Genomic DNA, 15,895 nt, shown 5'->3' on the forward strand with positions numbered 1-15,895 from the left:
AGCAGGCGGTTAAGAAAGCAAATGGCATGTTGGCCTTCATAGCGAGGGGATTTGAGTACAAGGGCAGGGAGGTGTTGCTACAATTGTACAGGGCCTTGGTGAGGCCACACCTGGAGTATTGTGTACAGTTTTGGTCTCCTAACCTGAGGAAGGACATTCTTGCTATTGAGGGAGTGCAGCGAAGGTTCACCAGACTGATTCCTGGGATGGTGGGACTGACCTATCAAGAAAGACTGGATCAACTGGGCTTGTATTCACTGGAGTTCAGAAGAATGAGAGGGGACCTCATAGAAACGTTTAAATGCAGGAAGAATGTTCCCAATGTTGGGGAAGTCCAGAACCAGGGGACACAGTCTAAGGATAAGGGGGAAGCCATTTAGGACCAAGATGAGGAGGAATTTCTTCACCCAGAGAGTGGTGAACCTGTGGAATTCTCTACCACAGAAAGTAGTTGAGGCCAATTCACTAAATATATTCAAAAAGGAGTTAGATGAAGTCCTTACTACTAGGGGAATTGAGGGGTATGGTGAGAAAGCAGGAATGGGGTACTGAAATTGCATGTTCAGCCATGAACTCATTGAATGGCGGTGCAGGCTAGAAGGGCCGAATGGCCTACTCCTGCACCTATTTTCTATGTTTCTATGTTTCTAAATGCACACCTGAAATCTCGACTTAACTGTAACTTTGAAGACAATCTGCTGCAGCAATCTCAGAGATACATGCACGGCGCTATGTGGAAACGTAGCACTCACGATGCTCATCCCTTTAAATAGCCTCCCAGCATCGCCCAAACAGTGCTGGGACGACCTGCTTTCTCTGGCGTGCTCAGCGGCTGTCAGCGAGGTGCACAAACCGAAGTTTGCATCCAGGTGCTAGCAGGTGTTGCACGTGTATTGACGTCATAATCTGGCTGGCGTTAGAGGGAAACGGGATAACTATTATCGGCGTCGGTAAAAGTGAACCGAATTTTCCTGCCGCCGCTAAAATTTCTGTGGCCGAACATTAAGCCATGAGCGACGCTTTACATAGAAACATAGAAAATAGGAGCAGTAGTAGGCTATTCGGCCTTCGAGCCTGCACCGCCATTTAATATGTTCATGGCTGATCCTCTATCTCAACACCATATTCCCGCTTTCTCCCCATACCCCTTGATGGCTTTTGCGTCTAGAAATCTATCTATCTCCTTCTTAAATATATTCAGTGACTTGGCCTCCACAGCCTTCTGTGGTAGAGAATTCCACAGGTTCACCACCCTCTGAGTGAAGAAATTTCTCCTCATCTCAGTCCTAAATTTCCTACCCCATATCCTGAGACTGTGACCCCTTGTTCTAGACTTTCCAGCCCGGGGAAACATCCTCCCCGCATCCAGTCTGTCCAACCTTGTCAGAATTTTATATGTTTCAATGAGATCCCCCTCTCATTCTTCTAAACTCTAGTGAATACAGGCCTAGTCGACCCAATCTCTCCTCATACAACTGTCCAGGAATCAGTCTGGTGAACATTCTCTGCACAGGTATATAAAAAAGGAAAAGAGTGGCTAAAGTAAATGTTAGTCCCTTCGGGGTCGAGACCGGGGAATTAGTAATGGGGAACACGGAGATGGCAGAAACTCTGAAAAAATATTTTGTATCAGTCTTTACGGTAGAGGACACTAACAATATTCCGACAGTGGATAGTCAAGAGGCTATAGGGGGGGAGTAACTTAACATAATCACAATCACTAAGGAGGTGGTACTCAGTAAGATAATGGGACTAAAGGCAGATAAGTCCCCTGGACCTGATGGCTTGCATCCTAGGGTCTTAAGAGAAGTAGTGGCAGGGATTGTGGATGCATTGGTTGTAATTTACCAAAATTCCCTGGATTCTGGGGAGGTCCCAGCAGATTGGAAAACTGCAAATGTATCACCCCGATTTAAAAAAGAAGGCAGACAAAAAGCAGGAAACTATCGATCAGTTAGCCTAACATCTGTGGCTGGGAAAATGTTGGAGTCCATTATCAAAGAAGCAGTAGCAGAACATTTGGAAAAGCAAAATTCGGCCAGGCAGAGACAGCGTGGATTTATGAAGGGGAAGTCATGTTTGACAAATTTGCTGGAGTTCTTTGAATAAACAGGGTGACTAAAGGGGAACCAGTGGATGTGGTGTATTTGGATTTCCAGAAGGCATTTGACAAGGTGCCACATAAAAGGTTACTGCACAAGATAAAAGTTCACAGGGTCGGGGGTAATATATTAGCATGGATAGAGGATTGGCCAACTAACAGAAAACAGAGAGTCAGGATAAATAGTTTATTATCTGGTTAGCAACCAGCAACTAGTGGGGTGCCTCAGGGATCAGTGCTGGGACCCCAACTATTTACAATTTATATCAACAACTTGGAAGAAGGGACTGAGTGTAACGTAGCCAAGTTTGCTGATGATACAAAGATGGGAGGAAAAGAAATGTGTGAGGAGGACACAAAAAATCTACAAAAGAACATAGACAGGCTAAGTGAGTGGGCAAAAATTTGGCAGATGGAGTATAATGTCAGAAAGTGTGAGGTCATCCACTTTGGCAGAAAAAAATCAAAGTGCAAGTTATTATTTAAATGGAGAAAGATTGCAAAGTGCTGCAGTACAGCAGGACCTGGGAGTACTTGTGCATGAAACGCAAAAGGATAGTATGCAGGTACAGCAAGTGATCAGGAAGGTCAATGGTATCTTGGCCTTTATTGCAAAGGGGATGGAATATAAAAGCAGAGAAGTCTTGCTGAAGCTATATAAGGTATTGGTGAGGCCACACCTGGAATACTGCGTGCAGTTTTGGTTTCCATATTTACAAAAGGGTATACTTGCTTTGGAGGCAGTTCAGAGAAGGTTCACTAGCTTGATTCTGGGGATGAGGGGGTTGACTTATGAGGAAAGGTTAGTAGGTTGGGCCTCTACTCATTGGAATTCAGAAGAATGAGAGGTGATCTTATCGAAACGTATAAGATTATGAGGGGGCTTGACAAGGTGGATGCAGAGAGGATGTTTCCACTGATGGGGGAGACTAGAACTGGAGGGCATGATCTTAGAATAAGGGGCCACCTATTTAAAATAGAGATGAGGATAAATTTCTTCTCTCAGAGGGTTGTAAATCTGTGGAATTCGTTGCCTCAGAAAGCTGTGGAAGCCAGGATATTGAATAAATTTAAAATAGAAATAGACAGTTTCTTAAACGATAAGGGATAAGGGGTTATAGGGAGCGGGAGGGGAAGTGGAGCTGAGTTCATGATCAGATCAGCCCTGATCGTATTAAATGGCGGAGCAGATTTGAGGGTCCGTATGGCCTACTCCTGCTCTTATTTCTTATGTTATGTTCTTATATCCTTTCGTAGGTAAAGAGACCAAAGCTGCACACAATACTCCAGGTGTGGTCTCACCAAAGCCCTGTATAACTGTAGTAAGACCTCCCTGCTCCTATATTCAAATCCTCTTGCAATAAAGGCCAACACACCATTTGCCTTTCTAACTGCTTGCTGCATCTACATGTTTGCTTTCAATGACTGGTGTACAAGGACACCCAGGTCCCTCTGTACATCGACACTTCCCAAGCCATCACCATTTAAATAATACTTTGTCTTTATGTTTTTCCTACCAAAGTGGATAACTTCACATTTATCCACGTTATGCTGCATCTGCCATGTGCTTTCCCACTCACTCAACCTATCTAAATCGCCTTGCAGTGTCTTTGCATTCTCCTCATAACTCACAATCCCACCTAGTTTTGTGTCGTCAGCAAACTTGGAAATATTACATTTGGTTCAAAACATTTATATATATATTGTGAATAGCTGGGGCCCCAAGCACTGATCCCTGTGGTACCCCACTAGTCACTGCCTGCCACCCTGAAAAAGACCCTTTTATTCCTACTCTCTGTTTCCTGTCAGTTAACCAATTTTCAATCCATGCCAATACATTACCTCCAATCATACGTGCTTTAATTTTGCACACTAACCTTTATCAAAGGCCTTCTGAAAATCCATATATACTACATCCATTGGTTCTCCCTTATCTATTCTATCAGTTACATCCTCAAAAAACTTCAGTAGGTTTGTCAAACATGATTTTCCTTTCATAAATCTATGTTGACTTGGTCTAATGCCATTGATATTATCTAAGTGTCCCGTTATCACATCCTTTATAATACTCGAGCATTTTCCCTACTACTGATGTTAGGCTAACCGCTACTCCAAGGCACTAACGGGAGGCGGTACCCAACCGAATTTTGTGTGCTTAATCTCTTCTGCCTTCCACCCTATCACAGACCTTCTCTTTTGTTCTTTCCGCCCCTGCACTTGCTTAAACATCGGTTAGATCTCCAACTTTTTCCAGTTCTGACAAAGGGTCATCGACCTGAAACGTTAACTCTTTCTCTCTCCGCCGACTCTGCCTGACCTGCTGAGTATTTCCAGCATTTTCTGTTTTTATCGTCACCAGATAAATGGAGTGATGGATAAAAAGAGCGTACAAGTACATCCTAAACTAAATTAAATTGAAGGACTACCTGGAGAAACTGTCCACATGGTAATTTAAAAAAAAACATTTTATAAAATGCTGCTGTAATCCAAGGGTATAACATTTCCCATAAGCCACACAGCTGCAACTTTTAGCCAAAAGAGATGAGTGCATGAGAAATTAAGCATGACAGATTGTGCCAGGATTGACACGAAAAGGCTGTAACCAGGTCACTGGAACCTTGGTGTAGCATAGTGAGATGTTTACCTATTTGGCTTGTAAGGGATATGAATTTATGTTACATTTATTAGATTTGGCTCACAAAGGGTCAACTCCAGAGATACATAAGCTATCTGGAATGTTTAGAACAAATTAGTTGGAATCCCAGACCAATCAGCCATCTCTTGTGTGATGTGTGTAATTTCATCAGTTTTGAGACAATGGATAACGTTGAGCAAATTCCCATCTTCATTGTTAGACAGACGGTCATTTAATAAACCCAGTGTGGGGGTGGAAGCTACACCAAATGCAGATGTCTCTCATTCAGAGTAGTTGCTTTGATTGGCAGTTCAATAAACTAATCTTCAACATGAGGAGCTGAGTGGGGAGGTCCTTCTCTCTCTGGACAAGTCAGTCTGGGGTAGTTTGAATCTGGAACAGTATGAGTGAGATAGCAAGATTTCATTTTCTAAAGGTTATTTACCAGTCATTTCAAAGATTATAGGCCCAAGAATGGCTACTATTCTTGTGCAACTTCTTTACTTTGATTTCAGCAGTGTCTAACATTCATACAAACATAAAAATGACAGACAGGAAAAGACTCACTGGTCCATCTAGCCTGTCCAATATAAGTGTGATGCCTTATACATCACAATACAGAAACTCCCTAACCTGCCACGTAATCTCCTGGGAGGGGCAAAATAAATCAGGGCATGCATCAGATCAGACTCTTAAGTACATGGTATTTTTGTACTGATTTACTGCAGAAGCATCTTTGTTCTGTTGAGCACCTTTAATTACTTGTGCCAGTTTACTCAGATAATACAGGTTGACAATTTGATCAGAAATTAATCCTGACTTCTAGTCTTAAGGTTAAATATTGTTTTAAACATTTTCTCTCTATTTTTCTTTGGAGTGACTTAGCCATTTACCAACTGTAGGTTTACTGTAGGTTTTCTAACAACGATGCCTTATTTTAAATTATAGTACAGTATTACCAATATATAGTATGATCAATGAGCTTTTTAATAGTTCATAGTTTCCTGTGCAACCTTATAAATCTGTATTACTACAGAAAACATGGTACCATTAATAGGCTAATGTGGAGACATCAGCATTTATAAAGACAGGATCAACTAGGCTTATATTCACTGGAATTTAGAAGAGAGGGGATCTCACAGAAACATATAAAATTCTGACGAGATTGGACAGGTTAGATGCAGGAAGAATGTTCCCGATGTTGGGGAAGTCCAGAACCAGGGGTCACAGTCGAAGGATAAGGGGTAAGCCATTTAGGACCGAGATGAGGAGAAACTTCTTCAGAGAATTATGAACCTGTGGAATTCTCTACCACAGAAAGTTGTTGAGGCCAGTTCGTAAGATATATTCAAAAGGGAGTTAGATGTGGCCCTTACGGCGAAAGGGATCAGGGGGTATGGAGAGAAAGCAGGAATGGGGTACTGAAGTTGCATGATCAGCCATGATCATATTGAATGGTGGTGCAGGCTCGAAGGGCCGAATGGCCTACTCCTGCACCTATTTTCTATGTTTCTAAGTTGCATTACAGTACAACTCTCTTTTTAATCACTCCAGGGTGAACCCAGCATTTAACCCCTTAATTCTATTCATCATCATGGTAAACAAAATCACAAAAGACCACCCACTATTCAGCTTTTGTTTCAGCAAATTTGTATGTGCTGTTTTTCAACTCCTAAAAATGGGTATCTAGAAACGATGGGGATAGATTGAAGTAAATGGCCTATCTTTAAAACAATTGTGAAAAATGAAAAACTCATAAGTACACAACGGCATTTTTGCTCTATGTGCAAGGCATCGGCTTTTACATGCTGGACACACACACTCCCGAAAATACATACTGCCTTGTTTAAGCAGAAATTCAAAAGTTGTTTGCAAATTCACTTCAAAATCCTTATCCTCATTTCAAATCCTTCCACAGCTTCACTCCATCCTATCTGGATGATTTCATCCAGCCACAACTCCCTGCCTGTCCTCTGACTCCAGGTTACTGCTTGTTCGCTACTCACTCTGTTTCACCAGGAGATCAATAAGTCAATCACAACCCTCCTGTCCTCTGGAAAAAAATCACTCCCTAAACCACTTGCTAATTACTTTCCAGTCTTCAAAACCCTTCTTTAAAAACCCATCTCTGACTATACCTTCCGACTTCTCCACTAAACTCCTTTTCCTGCTCTTCCCCACTGGATGCATTAAACATTTTCAGACGTCCTTTTACATGAAAAGCACTATACCATGTTCTTGTTTGAAAAAGACTTGCAAGCAATCTAGAAGTGTTCTGATCCTGACCAACGGATCCATCACAGACCCAATCCACATCCGGACCGGGGTCAAGCAGGGCTGCATCATCACGCCAACCTTCTTCTCGATCTTCCTCGCTGCAATGCTCCACCTCACACACAACAAGCTCCCCGCTGGAGTGGAACTAAACTACAGAACCAATGGGAACCTGTTCAACCTTCGTCGCCTCCAGGCCAGATCCAAGACCATCCCAACCTCTGTCGTCGAACTACAGTATGCGGACAACGCTTGCGCCTGCGCACATTCAGAGGCTGAACTCCAAGCCATCGTCAACATCTTCACCGAGACGTACGCAAGAATGGGCCTTACACTAAACATCCGTAAAACAAGGGTCCTCCACCAACCTGACCCCACCACACAGCACTGCCCCTCCCCCCCCAGTCATCAAGATCCACGGCGCGGCCTTGGACAACGTGGACCACTTTCCATACCTCGGGAGTCTATTATCAGCAAGGGCAGACATAGACGACAAGGTCCAACACTCCAGTGCACCAGCGCAGTCTTCGGTCGCCTGAGGGAGAGAGTGTTCGAAGACCAGGACCTCAAATCTGGCACCAAGCTAATGGTCTACAGGGCTGTAATGATACCTGCCCTCCTGTATGGCTCGGGGACTCCCCACCCAACGACTATACAGTAGGCACCTCAAATCGCTGGAGAAATACCACCAACGATGTCCCCGCAAAATCCTGCAAATCCCCGGGAGGACAGACGCACCAACGTCAGTGTTCTCGATCAGGCCAACATCCCCAGCATGAAGCACTGACCACACTCAACCAGCTCCGTTGGGCAGGACACATTGTTCGCATGCCCGACAAGACTCCCAAAGCAAGTACTCTACTCGGAACTCCTACACGGCAAGCGAACCCCAGGTGGGCAGAGGAACTGTTTCAAGGACACCCTCAAAGCCTCCTTGATAAAGTGCAACATCCCACCGACACCCGAGAGTCCCTGGCTAAAGACCGCCCTAAGTGGAGGAAAAGCATCCAGGAGGGCACTGAGCACCTCGAGTCTCGTCGCTGAAAGCATGCAGAAAACAAGCGCAGGCAGTGGAAGGAGCGTGTGGCAAACCAGACTCCGCACCCAACAACTGTCTGTCCCACTTGTGACACAGACTGTAATTCCCGTATTGGACTGTACAGTCACCTGAGATCTCACTTTTAGAGTGGAAGCAAGTCTTGCTCGATTTCGAATGACTGCCTATGATGAGAAGTGTTGCAGTATAATTAGTCAATCATTTCTCATTAAGAAATCATTAATTTTCAATTCCAGCAGCAAAGAACAACTATGTCCCGGATTCCTCAACATTTAACATTCATTCATAACAGTGCATATTATCTAGAAAAAAGAAAGTGAAATATAAATTGTATATGTACTCTATAACCAGGTCATTCCTGTATTTGGTGCATTGTAAACACAAATTCAATGCTTTATCAGTAATATTGATGATTTTACATCCTTTTATTGTTCCACTATTACCAATGTAGTGCTGTGTTTTACATATAAAGTTCAGACTTGCACAAAACATGACGATTGTCAAATACTTACTTTTGATAGCAAGTCTCTTCTGTGCTGTCACTAGGAGACAATATTCAACAAGTTTCAAACACTGTTCTATTGGTTTGCTCAAGAATCAGGCTCAGCACAGTCTTGGCGGAACCTTCTCCAGCAATAAAAACCATTAATTAGAGATCTGTAGAAAAAGGAAAAGACCAGTAATGGAGAGCGCAACCTTCTTACAAACCTTACTATAAATTCTTAAAATTACATCAGATTGAAATCAATATCAAATTTCAAATAATTTTACAGTATTTTCACAGAACAAGTCTATGTGCTCTTAATGTACAATAGCTTAAATCGTTATCCTAAATAACTGAAAAAATAAATTACGACAATCTAAATTTAAGTCCTGAACATGACTTAACAAATCTAACATAATGTTGGTTATTATTTACTCCTGTATTTTTGATTGTGTTGCTTTTAACTAGTTACTATGCACATAATAAAATACTACACCCAAAAGCAAAGACAACTAGCAGCAGCACCTTACAAAAGAGAAACAAGAAAAAGCTTGGCAGTTATATAAGATCATAAGGAAACACTTTTACGGTAATTTGATGGCATGGAAAATTCTTATTTTGATAAATCCATTTGGCACTCTAGTCCTCTATTTAAATCTTCCTAATCAAATGAATAAATGTTCTGAGCTTGTGGCTATTTTTAAACAAATGGCAATCAACAAGTTCAAATGTCATTTCCAGTCCAATAAATTATAATCCGAGGCACAACTACTGAAAAAGTTTTTAAAAAATTACCTTCCTATGTGGGCATTAAGAACAAAATAAATACTAGACAGCATCGAGAACACATTCAGCACCCAACATCCTTACTTACACAGGTTTAAAAGTAAACTGCATGCAATGTGGTACATCACTGTAAAACAGAGTCAAATTGATCAGCAATGCCAAGAAAATTGCTGGCTACATTCCCCAATAATGTTGCAACAAGTATATCACTACATTGTTCAGTTTATTAATAACTTTCTATTCATAATTAAATGTTCTCTAAATTTTCTTTGTTTGAAATATTTATGTTAATTGTAAGACAGAAACAAAGTTTCATTATCGGCGCAACCATAGCAACATAATGAAATTATAATTACAATTTAAACTTTTATCATAACCAACCACATTTTAGGAAATACATCACGTGATACATATTGATGACAACACTTCCTATGCTTCTGTTATTTCAAAGAAGTTACATTTCGTTTAGGTTTCAAAATTTCTGTGATGCTCTATGCGGCTATGAATGTTTTACCTGGTTGATATCACTTGGAAATACTGGTTACAAGGAAACTGTGCTCATAATATATTATGTTGAGCATTACAAAAGATCTGATGGATGTTATTCCAGGAAAAGAATTTACAAGTTACTTCTACAACTATCCGTTTATCCTAAGTAAACTCATACTCTAGATAAAAGTCCACTGGCTCAATTTTCCCCGGTGATTTGCACCGTTTTTTTTGCCCAAGTTAAAAAATCCAAGTTTTCCCAAACAATTTGCACCAGCGTAACCCAGTTAGTTATGATTTTTTTAGGTTCGTTTTTTTTTCAGCCAAAGGGGGTGTAATCTGCCACCCCCACCAATTCTGGCCAGTTAGGCAAGTTTGGCCAGCTCAGAGTTACTCCAGTTCTTCTTAGGCCGGCGTATGTGGCCTCTGCAGAAAAACCTTCTGGAGAGTTAAGGAATCGCGCAGGTAAGTGCAGCAGATGCCCAGACAGCAGCAGGAGGTAAGAGAGAGGGGGAGAGAGGGGAGGGAAGCCTTTCGGATATAGTTAGGTGCGGGGACCCGGAAGGAGGAGGCCATTCGGCTCGGGCTAGGTGCAAGGACTGGGACTGGGAGGGCACTTGACCAGGGCTAGGTGCAGAGGCCATTCGGCCAGGGCTAGGTACAGGGACCGGGACACCCTTCAGCCTGGGATAGCAGGATCGGCACCGGCATTGGGGGGGGGGAGAGACTTTAATAATTTAAGAGGTAAGTTGCTGCAATGTATTTTAATGTGCTTGTGCAGGTTGCGAACTGACTATATGTTTCACTTTCCAGCCTCAGCCCACATTGTGTCCCTGGTTACTGTGGCAACCCGATCTTTTAGGACAGGGTAGACTGCGCCAAAATGAAGAAATCAAACGGGGAAATGTGGAACATTTTTTTTTGCCGTACTAGGGCTCCCAAAAAACAGGCGTAACTCTTCAAGTACACCAAAAAACAGCTTTAGGGAAAACGGAGCCCTACGATCTGCACAGCTATATTGTCTTCAGTTACAATTACACCTTTTACATCTCCAATAATCATCAAATAAACTATTTAGTAGGAGGACTCACACACACAATAATTCTCAATAGGAATCAAGAACCTAATGAAATTTGATGACAAAACTGAATGTTTAATCAGATGAAGGGACAGAATAATTCTGAGAGAGTAGATGGCACTAGTGAAAGAAATAACTTTTATTTATGTCGTGCTTTTCACACCCTCAGGTCAAATGCTTCCCAGCCAATTAATTATTTTTAAAAGTGTAGTCACTGTTATGTAGGCAAAGGCAGCAGACAATTTGCACATAGCAAGGTTCACAAACAGCAATGAGATCACCCGTTTTTGGTGGTGTTGGTTGAGGGTTAAAAGTTACCCAGCTCTTTTTCCAATAGTGCTAGGGGGTCTTTTACATCAAACTGAACAGCCAGAAGGAACATCAGGTTAACATCTCATCCAAAAGATTGTACCTCTGACAATGAAGCACTCCCTTCATATTGCACTGAAGTGTCAGCCTATGTGTTAAGTCCTGCGGTGGTGCTTGAACCTACAACCTTGTGACTCAGAGATGAGTGTTACCACTGAGCCAAGCGGGCACTTAGACAGTTCTCAACTTCACCTAGTACTATTTAGAAGGCGTTAACTGACAATGAGATGTTTGCCAGAAGTTTTCATGATTCAGGAAGGAGGAAAATGGGCTTTAGTCACCTTGAGTTGCCATTTTCACCACCTAGCAACCAATTACACAGTAGCAAAGATAGGATCTAGGCGCGGATTGGTGAATGCATCTTCTTCACTGAGTGCATTGCTGGAATTGGTCAGGGGAGGTGGAAAATAAGAATGTAATCTTGATCAGGATACCGAAAAATTGAGTCTAAATGATAAGAAATTTGTATTTACTTTAAACTCAATCTTTACATCATTGAAATATCAAATCGTAGACAGGAGACTATCATACAGAATACAACAAAGAGACGGACCTTGCAGCATACCATATAACTATATCGTTTCACATCAATTATACAGGTTCTCTAACATTGCAATATAAACCTTCAGGTTCTACATCACTCCACATCATCCACAATTTATATATATATTTTATATATTTTAGAAGGAAGAATGCAGAGAGACAATATAAACTAAATGGTACAATTTTAAATGGATACAGGAAGAGTGAAGCCTGGGGATTCACATATACATATCTTTGAAGATGGCAAGACAAGTTGAAAAGGCATATGAGATCCTGCGCTTTATAAATAGAGCGATAGAGTTCAAAAGCAAGGAAGTAGTTCTAGATCTTTATAAATCATTGGTTAGGCTTCAGTTGGAGTATTGTCTAATTCTAGGCATCACACTTTGGGAAGGATATAAAGGCCGTGGGGGTGCAGAGAAGAATGACTGCAATGTTACCAGAGATGAAGGTTTTCACTTACATCGAGGGACTAGAGAAGCTAGGATGGCTCTCCTTAAAGCAGAGAAGGTTAAGGGGAGATTTAATCATGTTTTAAATTATGAAGGGTTTTGATAAGGTAAATAAGGAGAAGCTGTTTCCACTGGCAGGAGGGTCAGTAACCAGAGAACACAGATTATAAATAATTGGCAAAAGAATTAGAGGGGAGATGAGATAACTGTTTTTACGCTGCGTGAAAGGGTGGTAGAAGCAGATTCAATAATAACTTTTCAAAGGAAATTAGATTATATATGGGAAAGATGGCAGTGGAACTAACTGGATAGTTATTTCAAAGAGCCAGCACTGGCAAGATGGGCCGACCGCCTTCTGTGCTGTATAATATATACTGTATATATATTATAGATATAGATATAAAAACGATGAACACCTGTGAGCTTAAGGCTGCAGTCCAATCAAAAGGTTCACATGCATTCACATAGTGCTAAAGCTTTATTTGCATGGCTCCTAATCTGAACCCCCGGATTGATTTACAGCCTAGCAACTCCCCCACTAGTCTGTAAACAGAAACAATATCTGCCTCACCTTCTGTTCCTGTCAAATGATGCAGTCTCACTCTGAGTGCTTGCATCATAAAGACTGTCTCAGTGTCATTCTCGTCATGCGAGGTCAGTGTCACTAGCACAAGAGACTTACAGCAAGTGGATTTTAAACAGTTTTCACTTACATAATAAAGTGTATGCCTTCCTTCTGGCAGGCTCAGCCCCCACAGTTAAAGGCACTGCTAAGCTGGCCTTTGAAATGACAGATCCCTTCTCTTTCACCACCCATCACTCCCACACTGGTACCGAGCACCGTCCCAACATACTTCTCAGTACAACTGTTCACTCCTCCCATGTGATCTGTCTCGAAGAAAATCCCAAGCTTGGCAAACAAAAAACAAAAAGGGAATAAGGGGTAATGGGGAGCGGGCAAGGAAGTAGACCTGAGTCCATGATCGGATCAGCCATGGTCGTATTAAACATAGAAAATAGAAACATAGAAAATAGGTGCAGGAGTAGGCCATTCGGCCCTTCGAGCCTGCACCGCCATTCAATGAGTTCATGGCTGAACATGCAACTTCAGTACCCCATTCCTGCTTTCTCGCCATACCCCTTGATCCCCCTAGTAGTAAGGACTACATCTAACTCCTTTTTGAATATATTTAGTGAATTGGCCTCAACAACTTTCTGTGGTAGAGAATTCCACAGGTTCACCACTCTCTGGGTGAAGAAGTTTCTCCTCATCTCGGTCCTAAATGGCTTACCCCTTATCCTTAGACTGTGACCCCTGGTTCTGGACTTCCCAACATTGGGAACATTCTTCCTGCATCTAACCTGTCTAAACCCATCAGAATTTTAAACATTTCTATGAGATTCCCTCTCATTCTTCTGAACTCCAGTGAATACAAGCCCAGTTGATCCAGTCTTTCTTGATAGGTCAGTCCCGCCATCCCGGGAATCAGTCTGGTGAACCTTCGCTGCACTCCCTCAATAGCAAGAATGTCCTTCCTCAAGTTAGGAGACCAAAACTGTACACAATACTCCAGGTGTGGCCTCACCAAGGCCCTGTACAACTGTAGTAACACCTCCCTGAATGGCGGAGCAGGCTCGAGGGACCGTATGGCCTACTCCTGCTCCTATTTCTTATGTTATGTTTAGAACAGGGGTTCTCAACCTTTTTGCTTCTGAAGCCCCCCTCATTTGTTATAAAAATTCCACAGACCCCCCCTGTAATACAACAATGGTACTTTTTCTGTATAAAATTAGTTATACAATTAAACAAAGCCGCTTGGACACAATGGGCCGATTTCACTCCTCCTGTGCTCATGATTCAATGAAAGGTGATCAATCACTTTTGTACAGTCAGAGTACAAATCATCCTTCAAACAGTTCACCTGGAAGAAAGACTCCCTCAGTACTTCACGCAACAATATCATGAATCCATTTATAAAGAGCACGTATATGACTGGTACAAATGCACAGAAACCCCACCCCAGCGCACCAGGTATCTTAATAAATTAGAAATATATGACCCAGAAACACTAGAATATTGGCATTATTTAGTTATAGTTCTGGAACATTCCTCATGCCAGGCACCAAAATCTCCAGCAACATTTAGATCTAAACAACTGACTTAGAGTTTATTTCCAAATAATTTATCATTTATGCAAAGATTGGATAAATTCTGGCATGCTAAGGTCATGAACAACACATTAATTAGGGAGGATTAATTGATCTGCAGCACAGTCAATTTACCATATTTATCATTTATATGGTTTCAAATTCCTAACATTCACAAGTTTTGCTTACTGTGTTTTGCAGGATTCGTAATGGTTGTTTATTTATTGGAAATATGGTAAGCAAGCAACGAATGTCTTTAATAAATTCACTAGTCTTTGTAAACTTAACTGCACCAGTGTTATTAAGATAAACCGAGCACATTACGTGTATTTGCAATCTGTAACTTTAAAATGGTCAATAACTACAATAACTACCTTCAAATCTTCTTTCCCAATTAGATATCATCATCATCAAGACAGGTAGTCCCTCGAAACGAGGATGACTTGCTTCCACGCCAAAAAAGGGATGAGTTCACAGGTGTTTCAATGAAGGCACTAATATTCCAGATCCTGAACTACATCTTGAAGGGTGGAAGATGCCTGTGGGTGGATTTTTTAAACGCGTGGTGGCTGTTGCACACCAGCCACTACACGGGCTTGACAGAGCTAGGTCTTGGTCCAGTGGCAAAGAGGGACCGAGTGTAACGTAGCCAAGTTTGCTGACGATACAAAGATGGGAGGAAAAGCAATGTGTGAGGACGACACAAAAAATCTGCAAAAGGACATAGACAGGCTAAGTGAGTGGGCAAAAATTTAGCAGATGGAGTGTAATGTTGGAAACTGTGAGGTCATGCACTTTAGCAGAAAAAAATCAAAGAACAAGTTATTAGTTAAATGGAGAAAAATTGCAATGTGCTGCAGTACAGCGGGACCTGGGGGTTACTTGAGCATGAAACACAAAAGGATAGTATGCAGGTACAGCAAGTGATCAGGAAGGCCAATGGTATATTGGCCTTTATTGCAAAGGGGATGGAGTATAAAAGCAGGGAAGTCTTGCTACAGCTATATAAGGTATTAGTGAGGCCACACCTGGAATACTGCGTGCAGTTTTGGTTTCCATATTTACAAAAGGATATACTTGCTTTGGAGGCAGTTCAGAGAAGGTTCACTAGGTTGATTCCAGAGATGAGGGGGTTGACTTATGGGGAAAGGTTGAGTAGATTGGGCCTCTATTCATTGGAGTTCAGAAGAATGAGAGGTGATTTTATCGAAACGTATAAGATTATGAGGGGGCTCGACAAGGTGGATGCAGAGAGGATGTTTCCACTGATGGGGGAGACTAGAACTAGAGGCCATGAGCTTAGAATAAGGGGCTGCCTATTTAAAACAGAGATGAGGAGGAATTTCTTCTCTCAGAGTGTTGTAAATCTGTGGAATTCGCTGCCTCAGAGAGCTGTGGAAGCTGGGACATTGAATAAATTTAAGACAGAAATAGGCAGTTTCTTGAGCGATAAGGGAATAAGGGGTTATGGGAAGCGGG

General features: G+C 41.9%; 1 protein-coding gene across 10 annotated transcripts in view; it reads right to left on the reverse strand.

Annotated features, from left to right (window-relative positions):
- stk33 (serine/threonine kinase 33) overlaps window positions 1-15,895 on the reverse strand; it is a 220,948-nt gene that overhangs the window by 177,956 nt on the left and 27,097 nt on the right. For all 10 annotated transcript variants that reach the window (XM_070899944.1, XM_070899943.1, XM_070899941.1 and 7 more), the window contains exon 2: window positions 8,580-8,724. The gene's annotated coding sequence lies outside the window, so the exon portion shown is untranslated. The remainder of the gene's footprint in view (window positions 1-8,579; window positions 8,725-15,895) is intronic.

This window comes from Pristiophorus japonicus, chromosome 14, assembly GCF_044704955.1.
Source record: "Pristiophorus japonicus isolate sPriJap1 chromosome 14, sPriJap1.hap1, whole genome shotgun sequence".
Taxonomy (NCBI): Eukaryota; Metazoa; Chordata; class Chondrichthyes; family Pristiophoridae; genus Pristiophorus; species Pristiophorus japonicus.